This window comes from Hyperolius riggenbachi, chromosome 9 (assembly GCF_040937935.1).
Source record: "Hyperolius riggenbachi isolate aHypRig1 chromosome 9, aHypRig1.pri, whole genome shotgun sequence".
Taxonomy (NCBI): Eukaryota; Metazoa; Chordata; class Amphibia; order Anura; family Hyperoliidae; genus Hyperolius; species Hyperolius riggenbachi.
The window spans coordinates 249,615,592-249,630,915 of record NC_090654.1 but is presented as its reverse complement, the minus strand read 5'-3'; the positions used below and the strand labels follow the sequence as shown (position 1 = coordinate 249,630,915).

The following is a 15,324-nucleotide window of genomic DNA, read 5'->3' as shown; positions in this document are numbered from 1 at the left end:
GGATGCCATGTGGCAGCTTGGTGTGGGACGATTCTGATTCCCTTGCTATGGTGACATTTGTGGTCATTTTCTGATTCCAATCTCTCCAGAGACTATGCAAAAAAACAATGGCACTTGCAAAAAAAAATTAGTGCACCTTGGGTATAATGGATTGCTGCACCAACTGAGGCCTATGTCATTTGAATTTTTGCTATTGCCAAAATGATGAAAAACTGAAAAAAATGCCACTTTTCAGAGTTATGGTGCAATTTCAGCAAAACTGCATAAGGCCCAATTGTAATGATCCGCTCAGCTGCCTGCGCAGGCAGGCAGCTTTTTGACCACTGTTCAGGTCTGCATTCTGCAGGTCTCTGGAAGAGAGACCTTTTGTCAGTTTTGCAGCTTGCTGCTGCTGAGGAATTTGCATATGTTTGTCATGCAAATTGCCTAGCCACATCCTTTGTAGGCTTGCTCTATATATACCATGTGATTCCACAGTAAGTCGCTGGTCATAAGGGTTTGTCCTGTAAAACACTCCTGGAGTGTCAGCCATGCTTATCGTTTGAAGATTAGCTTAGAGTAATTCCTGGGACTGCGTTAGGCATCCTTGCTAGTGCAGTTAGGATTGTATTATTTGTATTGCCTGTTGTCTCCCTTGCTGTATTTGGATCGCACTTGGCGGAAAGAGCAGTGGATTCAGCTCGCTCTGTTTCTATACTTGGATCACACTCGCTCTGGCAGAAAGAGCAGTGGATCCTGCTAAAGCTATCTTGCTATACTTGGATCGCACTTGCTCTGGCGGAAAGAGCAGGGGATCCTGCAAGCTTTGTTCCTTACTTGGATCGCACTCGCTCTGGCGGAAAGAGCAGTGGATCGTATCTCTCACTTATTCCTGTTTTCGTGTATCTGTCTTGTCTGATACGAACGCTTGCTGGAGTCTCGGTGAGGTAACCGTTAAGCAAGCGCTCGCATCCTATGTTTCATGTTTGTCTGTCGGTGGTTAGTTAGGCGTGCTTGTCTCTGTTGTGCTTAACACGCGGAGACCGCGCAGTAAACGCATTCGCTGTTGCGAATGAGTGCGGTGTTCGCGTTTAGTTAGCATTTGTTATTTTCTTTATCTTCTCATTGTATGATTTGCTGTGCCTTTGCTACTCTCGTGCTCTGCCTTGCTGTAGCCTTGTGTCATCTCTGGCAATCGCCTCTCTCGCGATTGCGTTCATACTTCATATCTGCTGTTGTGTATGCACAGTCGCGGGTTGGCGACTAGATTGGTGCACACACATACAATCTGTCCCTTTGCTCAATCTCATTCGCAATAGCTTCTCAGGCGATTGCGTTTTCACTCGGTCTCCTTTGTTGTGTGTCCACCGTCGCAGGTTGGCGACTAGATTGGTGCACACACATACATTCCTCCTCTGTGCTTATTCTGTCTTGTGTCGTTGTTAGCAATCGCCATCTCCTGCGATTGCCTTCTCACCTTATCTTCATGGTTGTGTGTTCATCGTCGCAGGGTGGCGACTAGATTGGTGGACACACATACCCTCTGTCGCTTTGCTCTCTCTTTCAGGGCTATCTTGCCCTGCGTTTCTTCCCTTTGTACAATTCCTGTCTGGCGTCTGTGGCAGGGCAGAGGAGCTGTTCCTCTGCACTCCACAGCTCCACCTGCCGGCAGGAATTTCCCTCTACAGGTGCTTTGCACCTTTTGCTGGGTTCACTCAAATTATACGCTTGTGGAGGATTTCCGCAGTGTCAGCGTACGTCCTGCGCACTGATCACGGAGAGAATTCCACAATCGTTACACCAATGTTATCAAATATGTGTATCTGAGTAGCCCTGTGTGTCTAGTTTTCAGAATGGTAACATTTATGACATGTTTTGAATGTTCTGACACTCCAGGGGCTTTGCTAAGAAAGAATGACTGTTACATTTGTTGAAAGAAATGTCCATTGGAGCTACTTGTGGTTAACAGTGTGCTGTGTGCCCTAAAAGCCATGTGATTATGTATACAGGATATAATTTTAACCGTGACAAGCTGTAGAAAAGATTTTGGTGTGTTTTAGGATTGAGGCCTATGTCGTGTGAATTTTTCCTACTGCCACACTGAAAAAAAATTGTTAAAAAATGCAATTTTCAGAGTTATGGTGCAATTTCAGCAAAACTGCATTAGGCCCAATGTTACCAAATATGTATATCTGAGTAGTCCTGGGTTTCTAGTTTTCAGAATGGTAACATTTATGACATGTATTGCATGTTCTGACACTCCAGGGGCTTTGCTAAGAAAGAATGACATTGTTACATTTGTTGAAAAAAAGTCCTTGAAAAATCCATTGGTGCTACCTGTGGTTAACAGTGTGTTGTGTGCCCCAACCCCTATGTGATTATGTATATATAGTATCATTTTAACCGTGACAAGCAAGAGAATAGAATTTGGAGGGTTCGAAACATTAGGGCTATGTCATGTGAATTTTTCTATGTACCAAAAGAAAACACTTGTAAAAAAAAACACACAAAAGTGACAGATTTGAAAAAAATAATACATAAATCCTTACCTTAGGGACTCAGCTTTTTAAATATGTATGCCATGAGGGTGTATTACTGTTAATTATGCAAATAAGTGCTTTTAATCATTGGTAGTGTACATTGAGAAAACACAACATAGAAAAAATACACCATTATTTCCAAATAATTTATTGTAACCATACTTTGTACCAGGGACATAATTTATATGTTGTGATAACCAGGACAAATGAGCAAATCAAATGTGTGAATTTTATCTATAGTAATATTGTTTATTTTAAAAATATAGGGGATGGAATTGGAGAAATTGTGTATTTTTTCATTTTTTTTCCTTGTTTTTCACTATAAAATGCGTAGAAAATGAAGTAATTTCTGAAAACAAGTATCCCTCACAAAAAGCTTATTTTGTGGCAAAAATAACAAGATATAGATCATTTACGTGTGATCAGTAGTGAAAAAGTTATTGGGAAATGAATGGGAGAAGCACTGACAGGGGAAAAGTGCTTGCGTTCTGAAGGTGAAAACACCTGAAGTGGTTAATACACAAGTTAGCACTGGTGAAATCCAGACACCATATAGGGGATGACCTCTGGACCTACATTACGGCTAGTGACACACCAGGACGTTGCGTTTAGGGGATGTTATAGGGCACATAACGTGCCCCTAACGCAACACCTGGTGCTCTCTGGTGTGGACGTCGGAGTGAGCCGCGTTGTGCAGCTCACTCTGGCGTCAGTGATGCCGTGATGCGTACTCTTGGACGCATGCGGCATCACGTGGTCCCGCCCGGCCAATCGCCGCACAGAGCGGCCGCTCCAGGAAGTAAACACTGCACGTCACTGAGTGCAGTGATTATTAATTAGCCATGTGCCCGGCCGCTCTCCCCTCCATCCCAACATGACTGAGCATGTGCAAACGGTCTAACGCGGCTTAGCCGCGTAGAACGCACAGCATGCAGCACTTTGCTGCGTTACAATGTAACGCAACGTGGGCAGTGTGAACAGCCCACTTGTGTTACATTGCTGTGCGTTGGGGGAGTGTTACAGGCTGCACTAACGTGCGCCTGTAACGTCTTAGTGTGTAAGAAGCCTAAAGGGCAGCCAAGGTGATAGCCATATGGAGGTTTCTATATCCATTTCCTTTTAAATAATGCAAGTTACCTGGCTGCCCCCCTGACCCTGTGTTTCTAAAGGCCCATACACACGCCTCACTAAGGTGGCCGCCAAGTAAAAATCCTTTTCATTAGTTTATCTCAGGAATACTATAGCGCACAAATGTCCAAATCCAGAGTTGTCTGAAGGTAAATCAATTATCCATACAAATCTGAACATATAGCACGACTCTACTGACTAATGCTACACCATACAATTTTGTGTTACATAGATGGTTCGATAGATAATTTCAGACATGTGCGATCTTATTTTCGATTGTTTTTCTGATCGATTTCACATGAAAGTGAATGGAAATAGATAAGAAAAGATAACAGACTCAGATCGGAAATCAAATTATAAATCGATCAGATGGAAAATCGACTGAAAAAAACGCATCGTGTGTACCTAGCATAAGGGCTTGTTCATAACTAGGGGTTTCTTTTGTTTTTTTTAAAGCTCCGGCAATTTTTTAAATCACCCTCAAAACGCTTGTGTAATGATTCCCTATGACAGTGTTCGGTTAGTTTCCGATCCGCTCAGCAAAGCGCTGCCTGTACCATTTTCTGAGCGTTTTTGCTCAATGGAAGGTATAAGGAAATCGCAGAGCGCTTGAAAAGGCGCTTTGTATTGCGATTTCCCCAGAACTTTCATGAATTAATACATTGTATTTATTCATTTCCGGGTGAAAAAAAGAATCGCTCTCAAAAGCGCTTAGAAAAGCACTATTCTAAGCGCAAAACACAGGGAAAAGCGGATAAAAAAAACTCTTAATAAATCGCTCAGCGCTTGTGATAGTGCTGGCGATTTATGTTGTGAACAAAGCCTAAGGGCCCTTTTACACTAAGGGCTCATTCACACTATGTGCTGCACTGTCAGTTTTGACGCAACGCACATAGGTGTGCGTTGCATTTACACTACAGATGTGCGTTCCCATGCGTTACGATGTAACGCTTCGGGGACAAAATCGCACAATGCACACGTTTCCCGACGGGTACGGCTGCCGGCGTCTGCGCTCTTGCGCTCCCCGACATGCATTCCGTGCGTTGACTGTGCGATGGCAACGCAAGCACGAAATTGTGTTCGCGCTTGCGTTGTGTAGTGTGAATGAGACCTTAATCAGTTGGTGTGCGTTAGTACGCATTTTTCCATAGCAGTGCATTGGGAAGATTTCAGTTGAACCGCATTAAGTGTAAAAAGAGGCTATAGGAAAACATGGGCATTAGTTTAAAAATCGTTTTCTTTCAGTTATAACTGAGAGCAACTGATTAAGTGTAAAAGGACCCTAAGGGCCCTTTTCCACCAGCGCGTTTGCGCTGGCTGAATCGCAAAACCGCAAACCGCTAGCGATTTTACAATCGCTACGGTTTGCTTTTTAACATAGGATACGCGGTAGGTCATTTCCACTACCGCGATTCGCTTTTGTCGGGAACGCGAACGCGCGGCGGAGCGATAATTGCCGCGATTTTGCTATGCAGTGCATAGCATAGCAAAATCGCGGCCGCAAACGTCGGGGGAATCGCCGGTTTTGCGATTCAGCAATCGCTAGCGTTCAGCATGAACGCTAGCGATTGCAGGTGGAAAAGGGCCCTATGGCCCCTTTTACACTTAGGGCCTGTTTCCACTACAAGCAGATTGGATGCAGAATGGATGCAGAAAAACTGACTCCAATGAATGCCTATGGGCCTGTTTCCACAAAACGCAATTTTTCTGATGCAGATTTTCCCATAGGCATTCATTGCAGTCAGTTTTTCTGCATCCATTCTGCATCCAATCTGCATGTAGTGGAAACAGGCCCTTAATCAGTTGCTCTCAGTTATAACTGAAAAAACGGATTTTCAAAGTAATGCCCATGTTTTCCTATAGCACCTTTCATACTTAACGCGTTTTAACTGAAATCTTCTTCCCAATGCACTGCTATGGAAAAAACTCGTACCAACGCACACTAACTGATTAAGTGTAAATGGGCCCTTAGGGCTGGAGCACACCTAAAAGCGCTATTTTTTTTAAGCTACTTTTCAAACCAATTTCAGGCATGTGGCTAGCGATTTTTGGAGCGTTTTGGTGGAGAGAGTTTTAACTTTTTGTACAGTAGAGCTGGAAGTGTGCAGCTTTTGCAAAACAAAACAAAAAACAATAAAGGGTAAGGGGGGGGGGGGGCTCGCTCCCTCTATTCTAGCATTTTTTTAGAGCGATTCTCCCCTTTCAAAAATCACATCGCTCTGGTGTGATCCACCCCATACAGATTTTCAAAGCACTACGGTTTTAAAAAGCACGCAGAAGCACTCTAGGTGTGCACCAGCCCTGAAGGCCCATTCACACTTGGAAACGCAAAACGTTGGCGATTTTCTGCACGATCGCGTTTAGCGCTTCTATAGAACTGAAGCGCTATCGCCGGGAAGTCGCCTGAAAATGGTGCAGGCGACACGTTTGCGTTTCGTGATTTGCGGCGATTAGCGCAAAGCGCCCAAGGATGAGCCCATAGGGTTTTATTACACTAGCGCTTTGCCCAAAATTGTGGCAAAACGCTGTAGTGTGAATTGGCTCTCTAAGATATGCAACAGCATAATAAACTTTTAAAGAAAAAATGTTTTGTTACAGCCGATACCAACCCTGAAAGAAATCTGCAGTGTTTCTACTTCCTGCTTTCATAGAAGCAGACCTATTGTTAACATCCTGTGTTTACCTATTACCTCTCTGCCATGGCAGTCAGCTGACACAGCTGAGGGATCAAATTAAAACGTGTGCTTAGTCACAGATGAGGGGGGATTAGACAGGCTAAACTCTCTAAGTACATACAGGGTGCATGTCTCTATGTTCTCCTTCTGTCCTGTGCAAGAGTTCAGGTCCACTTTAAACACAGGTTAAAGTGGAACTGAACTCTTGCACAGGACAGAAGGAAATCAGAGAAACACACCCTGTATGTATTTGGAGAGTTTAGCCTGTCTAATTCACCCTCATCTGTGATTAATCACCACTGCAATTTGCTCTCTGTGTCAGCTGGCTGCCTAGGCAGAGCAGCTAATTCATAAACACAGGATGTTAACCCTATGTCTGCTTCCATGAAAGCAGGAAGTAGATACACTACATTCTGCAAGATTTGTATCAGCTGTAACAAATAAATGTTTTACTTTAAAGGTTATTATGCTGTTGCCTCTCTTTTAGAGGTCTGAGTTCAGGTCCGCTTGAAGTAGAAGGGGAGCTTAAGGGGGTGAAGTGTAGGCAACCCTCAGCATTGGAACAAGGAGGCCTGCTTACACAGGAAGTGCAGGTCTAATGGTAAACACGTGGTTGTCTTCAAAGTACAGGATGGAGATCTCATCAAGAGTTCAAAAACAAAGGAAAGACAAGGCCTTGTGTGTAGTTCCCAGAAGCAATAGTGAGAGCAGAGAGAGGAAAGCAATGCACCTAATACCATAGCCTAAACCACCAGCAACGCTTTGTTTGGAATGGTGCTGATTAAAGCAAGCACAAATATAGCATACGCAATGCAATTAATGGGAACAGACTCTCCAAACACTCCAATGCTAAGTGATGCATCAGCACAAAGAGTACAAATTACTCTGAAAACAACAACCTATTTCTCTAAGATGCCCCAGGCATTTATAAATATACACATGGAATACAGATCAATGGCAAACACTAACAATAAAAACTTCAACCACGCAAAGTTTTTTTTTTCTCTGACTGATACTGTGATCCATGCCTAGACTGAGAATTTATGTCATCGATTGCATGGACACCATACACTAGACTTTACTTTGGTATCGTAAAATCAATATATCATCTGATAGCAAATCAATTAGCAGAGTTCCCAGACAGATTAAATTGCAAGAAAACCACACTACGACTGATATGCACGTTACTTGAACTCCCACAAACTATCAGGGCTGTGGAATAAGTACAAGAATCTTCCGACCCCAAAGTTTATGGAAACCACCGACTCCAGGTACCCAAAATTGCTCCAACTCCTCGACTACGACTCCACAGCCCTGCAAACTATAGCCCAAAAGCTAGAAATCTGCAGCAGGTATTAGGTTTTGGCCTACATGTGACATCACTAATGGAAACCTGATTCTACAATTTCGTTTACCTAGCACAGCGTTTCTCAACATTATTACAGCATGTACACATTTACCTCATATTATTAACAGCAACATCTGAAGTGCCCCTTAATACATTTATATTTATTAGGCGTATATTTGCATGGGTTTCAGGCAAATTGGGTTCATAAAGCTTCTGGACGAATCGGGTGGTGCCATAGACTATTTGAAAAATATCAGCAAGCCGGTGCCAAAAGGGAAAATTTGCTTAAGGGGCCCATACACCAAACGATTTTCCCGCCGATATACAGCAGATCCGATCACGGTGATCGAATTGGCTGTGAAATCGTTGTGCAAACGCTGACAGAACGACTGATTTCCGTCCAAAATCAATCGTTCCCGTCGATCCGCCCGTGCAGAAGATTTTGCTCGATCACCGGCGGGTCGGGAGTACGTCGATAGCTGTGTTCGAATGCCCGACGACCGACGCTAGCGACATTACCTGCTCCAGCCAGCGCGACTCCCCTGGTCTCCGCTGTCTTCTTCTCCGCGCTGGGCTCCGGGTCTGGCTGGCTTGGCTTCACTGAACTTCCTGTCCCCTCTACTGTTTAAACTTCCCCCGGCAGGAAGTTCAGTAAAGCCAGCCGGACCCGGAGACCAGCGCGGATAAGAAGACAGCGGAGACCGGGGGAGTCGCGCTGGCCGGAGCAAGTAATGTATGCAGGGGGGGCAGCGGCAGCTTCACAGATTGTGATCGGTTTCATGCTGAAATCGATTCACAATCTGTTTGCAATAAAGGCAGCCATACAATCCCTCTCTGATCAGATTTGATCAGAGAGGGATCTATCTGTTGGCAAATCGACCAGTGTATGGCTACCTTTAGGCATCACCAGGGAGGTCTTAGCGTAAGGCACCTCAGGGGTGGGTTTGGTATAGGTAGTGGGAGGGGTCTGTGCGAGAGAAGGTTTAAGTTTAGCTATATTCAAATACCGGTAACAATTACCGATATTTTACTAATGAAAATGAACACTTTAAAATGTGTTTTATTAGATCTATCAATGTTTTCCAAGGCACATGAAATTCACATATGCATTTGTATGTACATTCTTTTAAAACATTTCTTTATGCTTTTAACTAAAATTACTTATTTGGGCTCATTTATGCATCATTTAGCATATTTTAAACAAAACAAAACAAAACAAAAAAAAAAAACTTAGGCCCATACACACTCTCAACAGCGGTGTTTTATGCAGCACGATTATCAAACCACTTTTGTTGTGAAACAAGTTGAAACAACCAAAAAAGTTGTTTGCTATTGTTCACACAACTGATAAGACTGATAAGACATCAATCCAACAGTTGGACTTATCAGTCTTATCTGTCAATAGCAAACAACTTTTTTGGATGGTTTCAACTTGTTTCACAACAAAAGTTGTTTGATAATTGTGCTGTATAAAAGACCGCTGTTGAGCGTGTGTATTAGGCTTTAGGATTAACCAAGAAAAATTAAGAGAACCTGTAACAAAAAAAAAAAAAAGTTCCCCTGGGTGGTGCTCACCTCAGGAGGGGGAAGCCTCAGGGTCCCAATGAGGCTTCCCCCTCTGCTGTAGCTGCAGGCAATCCAGCGCTGGCTCCCCAGAAGTCTCCTGCATTTTACGCTCGACAAGGCTTGCTATATTTACCTTCCCTGGCTACAGCGGGGGCGCTGTTGCGGCTCTCAGCACGGAGATAGGCGGAAAAAGACCATATCCGTCTGGTCCACTCTACTATGCAGGCGACTTGCGCCTTTGCAGTAGAGTGGGCCGACTGCAATCAACTATTTCCGCTCATCTCCGAGCGGAGAGCAGATACTGCGCCTGCACTGGAGCCAGGGAAGGTAAATATTTACATCCCCGCGGCGAAAGATGTACACTGGAAAACAAGCCCTATTGCTGTGCTGTACTGCAGAGCGCTTTTCCATCCGTCAGCACTGGGTTTGTGTTTTTTAAACAGCATAAAAAAAACATAGCAAAATTGCTGCGTAGCAAATATATTACCGCTTGTCGTCGAAGGTTTCGGGGGAGCCAGTGCTGGATTCCTCCAAGCTTCAGAGGTCGGGGAAGCCTCACTGGGACCCTGAGGCTTCCCCCTCCAAAGGTAAGTATCCCCGAGAGGGGTTTTTCTTTTGTTACAGGTTCTCTTTAAGGCGAGCCAGCAAGAAATTCCATAGGGAAATTCTTCTACTGTGATTGGTTGGACAGCACCATCTCAAACTGGTAGGTGTCAGTTAGGTTGTAGTAATAATACGCCCACACTGTCCAAACAATTAGAATGTTGTGATTGCAGAAGTATTCTCTCACGCTGCCTCACCTCAACCATACTAACTCCCCTGTCAGATCATCCGATTTTTACTGCCTACTGCAAGCGACATGAACATAGGAGAAAATTAAATTAATAGGTCTCAATTCACCCCCATTCTGTAATGCAGAAAATAGCTGATTTTACCAATCACCTAGACAAATTCGAATTCACTAAACCTATTACCGCACTGAAAAGTAAAATTACCGAGTTATGAGATAAATTGCAGACTTGTGCAGTAAATACCTAAAGAAGCGTCAAGAAATTGCAATTCACAAAGATTAAAGTATTCGGTAAATTAAGCAAAAGTGTTCAGTATTTACCACCAGCTCTGACCAGCCGGTAACTCACAATCTCCATGTGGTAAAAATTGACAGATGAAGCAGACAGCCAATAGGGGGGGCCAGTCAGCCAATAGGAAGAACCACACAGCCCTACTTCTCACCCCATTTGATCTGCTACTCTGGTGGGCGGGACTTCAGAAGAGCAGAGCAGGAAAAGGAGACATATAAAAAGGCTTTTCTGTATCCCTTTAGATGAAAATATCTGTATACTGATACGCAGAAGAGCGCTCTCTAGTTAGTACAGATGCACATCTAAAGGGTTGCCGGAGGTGCACTGGTCAGAAAACAGAAGATCTCATGCACAGACCTGAAGTACTGCCCATACACTTACACGATTTCCCGCCGATAGACAGCAGATTCGATCACTGTGATCGAATCTGCTGGGAAATCGATGCGAAAACGCTGACCAATCGATCCCGTCGATCTGTCCGCGCGGAATATTTAGCTCGATCGCGGGCGGGTCGTGAGTGCATCGATAGCGGCGTTCGAATGTCCGACAACCGACGCTAGCGGCAATACATTACCTGTTCCGCCGGCGCGGGTCCCCGCTGTCCCTTCTCCGCGCTGGGCTCCGTCTGGCTTCACTTACTTCCTGTCGGGGTAAGTTAAACAGTAAAGCGCCCTCTACTGTTTAAACTTCCCCCGACATGAAGTAAAGTGAAGCTGGAGCCCAGAGCGGAGTAGAGACAGCAGAGACCGGGGGACTCGCACCGGCCAGATCAGGTAATGTATGCAGGGGGGCGGCGTCAGCTCCACAGATTGTGAATCGGTTTCATAGTGAAATTAATTCAAAATCTGTTTGCAGTGTAGGCAGCCAACCCTCTGATCAGATTCGATCACAGAGGGATCTATCTGCTGGTCGATCTGGTGGCAATCGACCAGTGCATGGCTGCCTTAAGGCCTTGTTCATATCATAAATCGCAATCGCTGACACCAGCATTTTGCGATTTTGTGCGTTACCTATTTTTTTGTAAAGTGCTTTTCTAAGCGCTTTTGCAGAGCTATTGCGTCAGGAAGTGAACTCTTGTAACCGGTAATGAATAAATACAATGTATTTATTCATGAAAGTGCTGGGGAAATCGCTATACAAAGCGCTTTTCAAGCGCTTTGCGATTTCCCTATACATACTGTTGAGGCAAATCGCCCCAAAAATGGTACAGGCAGCTCTTTGGCAAGCGGATCCTAATCGAACTGCACATATGTGAACACTCTCATAGGGAATCATCGCACAAGAGCTTTTAGGGCGATTTAGAAAAAGCGCCCTACGCGTGAACAAGCCCTAAGAGGAGACTGATAGCTTGCTGCCTGACCCGCTCCACAGCTGCCGAGACACCGAACAGGTGAACCGAAGCATTTTTTTTTTTTTTTAGTATGCTATATTCACAAACTTCTACAGACTTCTTTACCGACCTAAATTATGTTACCAAACTGTCCTTAGTGATTGAGGCCAAAGTGTATTTTACTCTGGGAGAAAAGTACTTCTAAGTATGCATACACTTTTTTTTTTTTAATAATATTTCATGATCGTGGTCCTTTAAGAGACAGACACATAAAAGTCAACAGAGCGTCTATAAATAGCACCAGGATATACATATATAACACCAGCGATCAGGAAGACTCTCCACAGCTAACAGAAACGGCCACAAGACGTCTCAGCTGGAATAAACCTATTGGCAGCCCCTGTATACGGCCTTATCCCTTGCATGGTGAATGTCTATGGGAGCTATTGTGGGGTTTTAATGTCAGCACATGATTGTGTTGGCACACAGAGGTGAGATCAACCCCCCTGTGCCAGGCACACAATTACATAAAACAAAATGAAAGTTGGCCAAGGGTTAAATAAAGACCTCCATTTAATTATAGATGTGCTGGATAATGGCTGTGTGGAGCTGGGAAGAACAATGATATCTTGATAGGTTAATAGCAGGTTTAAAAGCCCTGCATCCTATGCATGATGACTAGCCTGCATGTAAACATGGTTACAGGCCTCCGCACACACAGAATTTATCAATAGAGATGCTTCATATTGCAGCAAGTTCCTATTTGAGGCATGAGTACTTCCCAGTGATAATGTGTGGACCTGGGAAAGACCATAGCATCACCACACTGCATTTAAAGCGGAACTGTGAACTCCTTCAAAAACAGTTTCACTTACCTGGGGCTTCTCCAAGCCCCCAGCAGCCGTCCTGTACAGCGCCAATCCTGCTCGATCTTCTGTTCTGCCGCCACCAGCTCGTTTTGTTACCGTCAACTTGTAAGTCAACAGCAACTGTGCCTGCACACCCTGGGCTACGCAAAGCCAGCGCAGGACGCTATTGCGGGCTGGAACGCGAACAAAGCTTCGCGTAGCCCAGGCGCAGTTAAAACGAGCTGGTGGCAGCAGAACAGAGGAATATGCAGGACCGGTGCGGAACAGAGCGGCTGCTGTGGGCTTGGTGAAGCCCCAGGTAAGTGAAACGGTTTATTGTTGAAGGAGTTTACAGTTCCGCTTTAAAGAGGCACTGTAGTGACAAAGTAGAATGCAGTAAATTATTATAATTGATTCATAAAGAGCCAACATATTCTGCAGCGCTGTACAAAGTAAGAAACGAACATTGGTACATAATACAGACAATGGTGTACACAAGTACACAAAATACATAATTGGGGCATTTTTATAAATCATTTAAATCCCTACCCTGTCTCCCCCCACCAGCCAACAACAGCGATTTGCGGTCATAGGCATCAGTCTTGATTGCTCCTGATCCTCTGTAGGGGCTGTCCCCAGTACAGCACTGCCGTAGATCGCAGTGTTGTACAATGTAAATAGACTGTGGTTACCCCGTCTAACAGTCTCCTAGCGGCGATCGTCGATAACGGAGCGGAGCTCTGTCATTCAATGTGCACGCATCGGCACGCACGATCCCCTCCATCTCTGCCCCCAGGACTTAACGCCAATTGGCGTTACACGGTCCTGGGGGAGCCACTGCGTTCACGTATATCGGCGTGACGTGGTCGTTAGGAGATTAAGGGCATCTAGTGACCTCCTGGCAGGTATGAGGGCCCATTGACACTTGAGCAGGAATTGTGCGATTCCTACTCACCGCAAACCGCTAATGTAATCCTATGGCAGCGTTCTCACTGCCGCGATCGTGGGCGTTTTTTGCGGTTAGCATTAACCGCAAATACGTTACATGCAGCGTTTGGCGGCAATTCTAAAGGAATTAGCATGTATAGAACCGCTAATCGCGATCGCTCCCAAAACGCTACTTCGTCCAGTGATTTTTTTTCCACATTTAATGCGGAAAAATCATTCCCGCAAATCCCTAGTGATAATCGTAAGCGTTTTGCGATTTTAGATGTGATCGGGGCTCAAGGAGGGCCACTGGGAAGGCTGATGGAGGCCTTTTTAATAACTGTACCATTTTGTAAGACAGTGCCATACTTTGAAATGTTATTTATTGTGTATTTATATAGCAACATATATAGTCTTGTCTGTAAATATCCCTCAGTGGGTCTCAAGCTGATCCCTACCACAGCCATAAATCCATCATAGTCTAAGGCCATTGCCTTGGGTGGGAAGGAGACTGTAAATGTATCTGTATGTTTTTGAAATGTTGGAGGTAACCAGAGAGCTGGAGGAAACCCACAAAAAAGCACAGGGAGCACATTCAAACTCCACACACGGTCCTGGTCCAGACTGGAACCAGGGACTCAGTGCTGCAAGGCGACAGTGGTATTCACTACACGGTGGTGCCACCCAATGCTACCCCGCTGCCTGTAATACTCTCCAAATAGCTGACCCTGAACAAGCATGTAGATCTGATGACTGACTCAACTTTGACTACTTGCTTATAAAGGGTGGGTTACCCTTATAAACCAGATTTTATTGGGCAAGTTTATACTTGGGAGGCATTTGGGTAAGTGGTTGCTCAACAAACACAAACATTACAGAAAATACATACTTGGACAGTAAATAGTGTACCGGTACGATTTTAGGAAGAAATTGAATTGAACGATTTCTGCCAGAAAATGCGATTGCGATTCATGATTTCCTTCAAATTAAGCTTTGTTCCCACTCTGTCCCCCTGTCTCTCCTTGTGCCCCATTTGCCTCTTCATGCCTCCTCTGGGTCTCTCTCTTTCCCTATTTGTGTCTCTGTGCCTACTCTGTTTCTCTCTGTCCCCCGTCCCCCCCCCCCTCCCCCCCCCGTCTCTCTCTCTGTCCCCCAAGCTGCATCAGTACTGGACATAGCTTCCAGAATGAGTCCAGTGATGCCCGTCTAACCACTTTGCCTCCTGCAGGATCTAATGCACGGCATACTTCCTGCATGTGACATACAGGAACCCAGAGTTTTGCCAAGCACAGGAGCCGGCAAAGGGCGATAGAGGACGGACAGCGTTGGACTCGTGGGGAAGGTATGACCAATGCTGCGGGCTGCATGACTTTGGGGAAGTTTGAAGGAGCTTCTTCAAACTTCCCCATGTGGAAATGAGGTGATCGCGATATTCGCCACTTTGACGATTCTGAAATTGTGATCTTGGTGATCGCGATTTCGATTTAAATTCGATTTATCTTTCAGGCCTACCGGTTAAAATGAACCTCCAGACTAAAAATCTACTCCGCAGCACTGAAAAGGCTTGGTGTTTCTTTAAAGGGAAGGTTCAAGCAAAAAAAAAAAAAATGAGATTCACTTACCTGGGGCTTCTACCAGCCCCATGTAGCCATCCTGTGCCCTCGTAGTCACTCACTGCTGCTCCAGTTCCCCTCTGGCAGCTTTCTGACCTCGGAGGTCAGGGCCACATTGCATACATTTTTACGCATTCCAGCTAGTGCAGGAACAAAAATTTACGCGTTTCACCACTAACGCGTAAAAATATATGTGTTAATGTTCCTGCACTAGCGGGAATGTGTAAAAATGTACGCAATTTGGCCCTGACCTCCGAGGTCAGAAAGCTGCCAGCGGGGGACTGGAGC

General features: G+C 44.9%; 1 protein-coding gene across 4 annotated transcripts in view; it reads right to left on the bottom strand.

Moving 5' to 3' along the window:
• The window catches only part of PPP2R5E (protein phosphatase 2 regulatory subunit B'epsilon), a 147,647-nt gene that overhangs the window by 46,446 nt on the left and 85,877 nt on the right, over positions 1–15,324 (bottom strand). The window lies entirely within an intron of this gene.